Source organism: Phocoena phocoena, chromosome X (genome assembly GCF_963924675.1).
Source record: "Phocoena phocoena chromosome X, mPhoPho1.1, whole genome shotgun sequence".
In the NCBI taxonomy this organism is placed as follows: domain Eukaryota; kingdom Metazoa; phylum Chordata; class Mammalia; order Artiodactyla; family Phocoenidae; genus Phocoena; species Phocoena phocoena.
The window spans coordinates 38,974,573-38,980,606 of record NC_089240.1 but is presented as its reverse complement, the minus strand read 5'-3'; the positions used below and the strand labels follow the sequence as shown (position 1 = coordinate 38,980,606).

Sequence of the window (6,034 nt, the reverse complement as noted above, 5' to 3'; positions counted from 1 at the left end):
AATGAAGAGTTGCTATTACTAGTATGCTAGTTATCTGAAGAGCTTTGGAATTATCCAAGTGTGGGGAGGGAGTTCAGTTCAGATTCAAAACTCATCTCCTCAGTGGTTGTAAAATTCAACCGATTTGGCTCCCATCAATTCTAAGGTCCCCCACAGCCCTCCCTGGCACCTTATGACTATTAACTAATTTTTATCTAAATTGATTTCCTCTTAGATGAAATGCTACTGTTGGTTTATCTTTAGAAATAAGAAATTGCAAGTTGAACAGTCACTGAATTTACAAATTTAACAACAACCCATATGGACTATAGAATTCCTATAATAACAAATACATTTTGGGAATAAACGGAACAAATCACCTAGCTCACTTCTAAAATTCAACATTCCTTGCTTTGTTTTTTTTTTAAAGACAAGTAGGTGGGTGACTTTAGTCACCAACTGCTCAGAAACACAGGCTGCAGAGAACAGGGATTTGGATTAGCAAACCAGAACCTTATGGAACTCTTTCTTCTCTACTGACTACCCTGGCACAACTGGGCTGGAAGGAAACCCCTAATAACATCAAGGGCACTTCCCCTTAGTCTTCCTCCCATCCCACTGCACCCCACCCTACCAGCCGGAAGCAGAAGTCTTATGAAGAAGTTTTGTGGAGAACATCCTGTCCTGGTTTCTTCTGTTCCAATGGGCTTGCCAAACACATCCTTGACCTGGGACACAGGCAGAGTTCAAACCAAGTCTATGTTGTCAGCCTGCTGGTCTCCGTTTTCTGGAAGACTCCTGACTGTGCCCTCTCTGCTTAAATATTGTAGAGGCGACTAGTGTTCTCTCGTAAGGTGGCCAAGGTGTGGGAGAGTGGCTGACCTTTGATTCTGGCAATCTCTTGAACCGTATGCAGGGCCAGGCCTGGGTGGGCAAATGGGCAAAGGGTTTTGGGAACCCCACGAGGGAAGAAGTAGGGAGCATCGGTTTCCACGACGATTCTCTCCAGTGGGATCTTTCTCACAGCATCATGGACCTCCCAGGCCGAAGGGTAAGTCACGACTGCAGTGAAGCCCACAGACATGTTGGGGAAGTAGTCCAGAAGGGGCTCGATGACTGCGTAACTGCCAATGAAGCAATGCCAATGGATCTTGTAGTCAAAGGGCACATTTTTTTTCAGGATGCCCATCAGATCTTTCTCAGCTTCTCGGCAGTGGATCAGCACGGGCTTGTTTAGAGTCACGGCCAGCTGCAGCTGTCTCTCAAATATCTTGTGCTGCTGTGGGACAGGTGTGCTGCACTTGTGGGAGTAATCCAAGCCGATTTCTCCATATGCTACAGCCTTGGGGTGCCGTAAGGCTTGCACAATATCTGCTTCGTAACTCATACGGTAGTAACGTGCAAAATGGGGGTGACAGCCAAAGGCCCCCCAGACCAGATCCTCTTTCAACAGCTCCACCCATATACCATCCTTCAGTGTGCGGGGATCACAGAAATCAGAGATGCAGCCGTGAAATTCCTTAGGGAAGGAGCTGCTATAAACTTCTCTGAACTTGTTAAACGTCCCTGTGAAAGACAACCTGGAATAGAGCATGTCCAGGTGACAATGGGTATCAATGAAACCCTCCTGAAGGCTTTTTTTCCAGTGGCTCCTTGGCAGGGAATGAGATGCCTGTCCTCCCCAAGAACTTGATGGTGTCTCCTCTTGGAGATGGTGTCTCCTCTCCTTCATCCTGGCTTCTGAACTTCTGGAGAAATGAAATGAATGAGAATTCGGAGACTGATCTTCTTCTGATGACTTCAGTTCTCTGGACCAGGTTGGGGAGTACACTGGAAGATTGAAGGTATAACCACTCAAGAAACTCTGGCTGCTCTTCCCAGCCTGGGATGTGTTGCTGCTGCTGCCGCCGCCCATGGAGAGAGAGCAAGGAGGCTTGGGACTACTGGGCCAGTAGCTGGCAGAATCATGCCAAGGACCACTATACAAATTAGGCCGGTAGGTGACAGGCTCAGCTGTGAAGGATGGAGGCCTTGAAATTCTTGCGGCACTGAGTGAGATTGGCTCCTCCTGAGGGAATCTGAAGGCAGAAATCTCATCCACGTCAGACCAGCCACCTCCTGAAGAAGGGTGCTCATTTACCATACTCTTATCTTGATGCTTTTGGATTTGTGAATGACAGTCAGGTCTGCCTAGAAATTTCAGGGCTGGAGAGCTGCCTTCAAAAATGAGTGCCCTTGGGTCACCAAGTGGCTTCTCACGATGTACCATCATTCTCCTGTCACAGAAGTCGCTGATGTCTATCTTCTCTCTGCCCTCTGAGGCAGACACTATGCTTTGAGGAGCAGAGAAGGGGACATCTGTGGCTGATCTTCCTCCAGAGCTGGGCTGCTGTCTTGTGCTCCAATTTGTATCAGTGGCAGCCTCTCCTTCTGCCATCAATGTTCCCAGCATGCCCCGGATCGCCTTCACATATATCATTGAAGAGTCTTCGTCTTGCTGTCTACCCCAGCTTCTCTGGCCCTCGTCTACTTCCTCAGTCTCATTATTCTGACCCTCAGCTATGGCTGCGAATTCAGGGTTTATGGAGCTATAGAAACTATGTTTGGAATTACCCGTAAGGTCGTAGAAATCCTTTGAAGAAGCCATTTCTTCTAGAACGGGGCTGGCAAAGCACAAAGGGGATGGCGCTGGGGCGATTCCACGGGCGAGAGGAACGCGGAGTGCTCCGAATCAGGTAGTCTTTGGAGGCTGCTCCACCCACACGCGAACCTGAGGAACGGGAAGAGTATAAAGAGAAGTAAGATGAGGAGGTGGAATTTCCCTGACAGGATGAACCCCAGGAAACCTCGGCTTGAAGGCCACAAGGACCTCCTTCTGAGCTTTCAGGCACCCGGGCGGCTAGGCTCCCCTGAACGTAATGCGGAGCCCTAAGCTGGCTGGCTGGAGGAGGCCACGTCACTGGGCCCCCCGAGGCATCCGTGCTTGCTGGGGGATCCTTGTGGTCCTTTATCTTGCGCCGCTCCCACCCCCGCGGCTTAGGGAACTTACTCCTTTCTTTCACTCGCCCATCACGGTTCTCCGTGTTCCAGAGATGTCAAAGTCCTTCCACAGAGTTTGTGATCTCAAAACTATTCGGAAAAGTCACAAAGATCCAGGATCGACTGAAGGCTTGGCTCGGCCTCGAAGCCCTCAGTGAGCTCCCGGGAAAAATGGCGGCGACTTTTTTTTTTTACACAGTTACTTCCGGGGCGCCAAGGCACTCATGGGACATCAAAGCACTTCTGGGATTAGAAAGCGTTTCTATTTGGTTTGGAATACAAGGCCCTTGTGCGATGTCAGAGCCCTCGAAAAGGCTGCAAGGTAATTTAGGGACCCCACACAGGGGCCCCTGAGCTGGGCTGGTGGCCTAGAGGTCCAGGCTGCCGAGGGAGTTCAGGAGGGCGGGGCTGAACCCAGCGCTGGAGGAGGTGGGGGGAGGGCACAGCTCCTTCCACCCACCTGCCCTGGCCACCGGAAGTACTCCCGCCACACAGGGTGCTCGCCCGCATTCTTCTACCTCAGGTCTGTTCCCTCCTCTCCACAGCGGTCCCTCGCACCCGCCCGCTCCTGCCTCGTGTGCGTCGCAGCGAGCCCGTCACTGGAGTTGCTGCCATTGCTTGCTTTTTGTTACTGCCCCCCGCCCCTCTTGTGCGTCGCAGACAGCCCGTCACTGGAGTTGCCGCCATTGCTTGCTTTTTATTACTCCCCCCCGCCCCCGCCACCCCTCGTGTGCGTCGCAGCCAGCCCGTCACTGGAGTTGCCGCCATTGCTTGCTTTTTGTTACTCACCCCCCCCCCCCCCGCCCCTCGTGTGAGTCGCAGCCAGCCCGTCACTGGAGTTGCCTCCATTGCTTGCTTTTTGTTACTTTCCCCCCACCCCCCCCACTAGTGTTTTTGAAAAGCATAATTATGGTTTATAAAGCATAGTTTAAATATACATGGTTTTGAAAACATAGTTGTAGTATGTTACCATTTTCAGTCCTGTGGTTTTTTTTCACTCAACATTTGTGCATATCCTAAGCATTTCTCTTATTGCTGCATCGTTTTAAAAAGCATCATACTACTGCCTTCATAATATGCCATAGAATACATACATGTGCCATAATTCACCAGATCCTGCCTTTCTTGTTAGATCTTTAATTTACCCCACTCTAATTTTTTTGTGTAATAAAAAAAATGCTGCAAAGAACATCTTTGCACATATGTTTCTCCATATTTTGGTTTGTTTCTTTGGGCTGCGTGCCCGGAAATGGAGTTCCTGAGAAGAAGTATAGGAATTTTAAAATGGCTCTTCAGAGCATCACACTACCTCAGAAGAACTGCAATAATTTGAAATACCATGGGTAATGAATAACCCTACCAGGCTCATTTAATAGGAGAAACAAACAAAACCGGCAGCTCACTGTTATTTTAATTTGTACTTACCTGATACTTTTTTAGAGTGAATATTTTCCTTTTTTAATTGAACCTCTCCTGCATTTTAAGTTCTGTTTTTATTTCTTTTTTAAGATCCTTTAAGAATTAATTAAAATTTTTTTTATAAATTAAGCTTTTGTCATATGTTCTAAATTTCTTATTTTTATGTTGCTTGTTTTTAATTTATATTTTAGCCTATTGAAGTTATAACTTGTTTTTGTTTTTGTAGTTAAATTTTAATATTTTCTTTCATAATTTTGTCTTTTTCTCTTAAACCTGGAATGGTCATCCTCCCTTTCAGGGCTTTGCCACATATATAATTTTTTTTGGAGGATAAAAGGGATTGATTTGTTATATTTAAGCTGATAATCCATCTGGTATTTATTTTGGGTTATAATTTATTTTAGGTGGAGATATACATTGATGCTTTTCCAAGTTAGTACTTTTTTCACTTGCTGACATGATTCCTCTTTCATCATGTGTTAAATTCCTATATGTAATAGAGCGTATTTCCAGACTATCTGTTCTTTTCCACACACTAGTGTGTCTCTTATTACTCTGGTTTTGCACTGTTTTAATAACTGAAGCATAATAGTAAGTAAGGTATAAAATCTAGGACAGTTAGGTCTTCTACATTACTCTTAATTTTCATAATTATCTTTAATAGGCTGACTGTTTATCAGATGAAATTAGAATTATTTTTTCAAGTCCTTCCAAAACATCAATGAAATATCCATTTGAAATATGTTATTTTAGTCTGCTTATCCAGAATATACTTTGCCTGTCCTATTATTTGTCAAGTTTTCATATATCTTCTAGTAAATACTTTTAGAGTTTTATCTGGGTCACAGAGTTTTCATTAAAACTATTTTTAAGTGTTTTGTAATTTTTTATTCTATTGTGAACATACCTTTTTCTTCCACTGTATTTTCAGGTGGTTATTGCTAGTACATAAGAATATTTTGGATTCAGTTGTGGTTATGCTGAAATCTTTTATTTATTCTTAGTTTTTCAGCGTTTCCCTATGCCATTATTTTGTCTATCTATAATGATAGCTTTTGTCTCTTTCTTGCTAATATTTTTACTTCTTACATTGTCCAGAACTCCTAAAAAATATTAAATCATGATGTTGGTAGGGGCATTTTTGTTCTGTTCCTGATTGTAGCAGACACATAGTTCAATTACATATAATACTGGATATGTAGGCTATTGTTTTAAAGCAGATGCTTTTTTATCCTGTTAAGGAATTACTCTTGAATTTTAAAACGTATGTGGTAGGAAACAGTTTGAGATCATTATATATTTGCTCTTACTTCCTAATTTAGAAACATCTTTGCATCTGTGAGGAAAATGCTGCTTTTTGTGTAGTTTGCTTATGACTGTTACGGACTCTTGAATTTTGTTTGCTTGTATTTTAGTTAGGATCTTTGCTCTATAAATCATAAGTAGTGAAATTGCTCTGGAACAGTAGTTCTCAACCTAGGCTTGCACATTGTAATCACTTGGGGAGCTTTAAAGTCACTGATACCTGGGCCTGACCTGAGGGATTCTGATTTCATTGTGTGTGGGTGTGTATAGGTGTGGATGTGGACCAAACATC

General features: G+C 44.4%; 1 pseudogene; it reads right to left on the bottom strand.

Annotated features, from left to right (window-relative positions):
* Positions 1-796: 796 nt before the first annotated feature.
* LOC136142705 (putative deoxyribonuclease TATDN2 pseudogene) lies at positions 797-2,626 on the bottom strand (annotated as a pseudogene).
* Between the last annotated feature and the right edge of the window lie 3,408 nt (positions 2,627-6,034).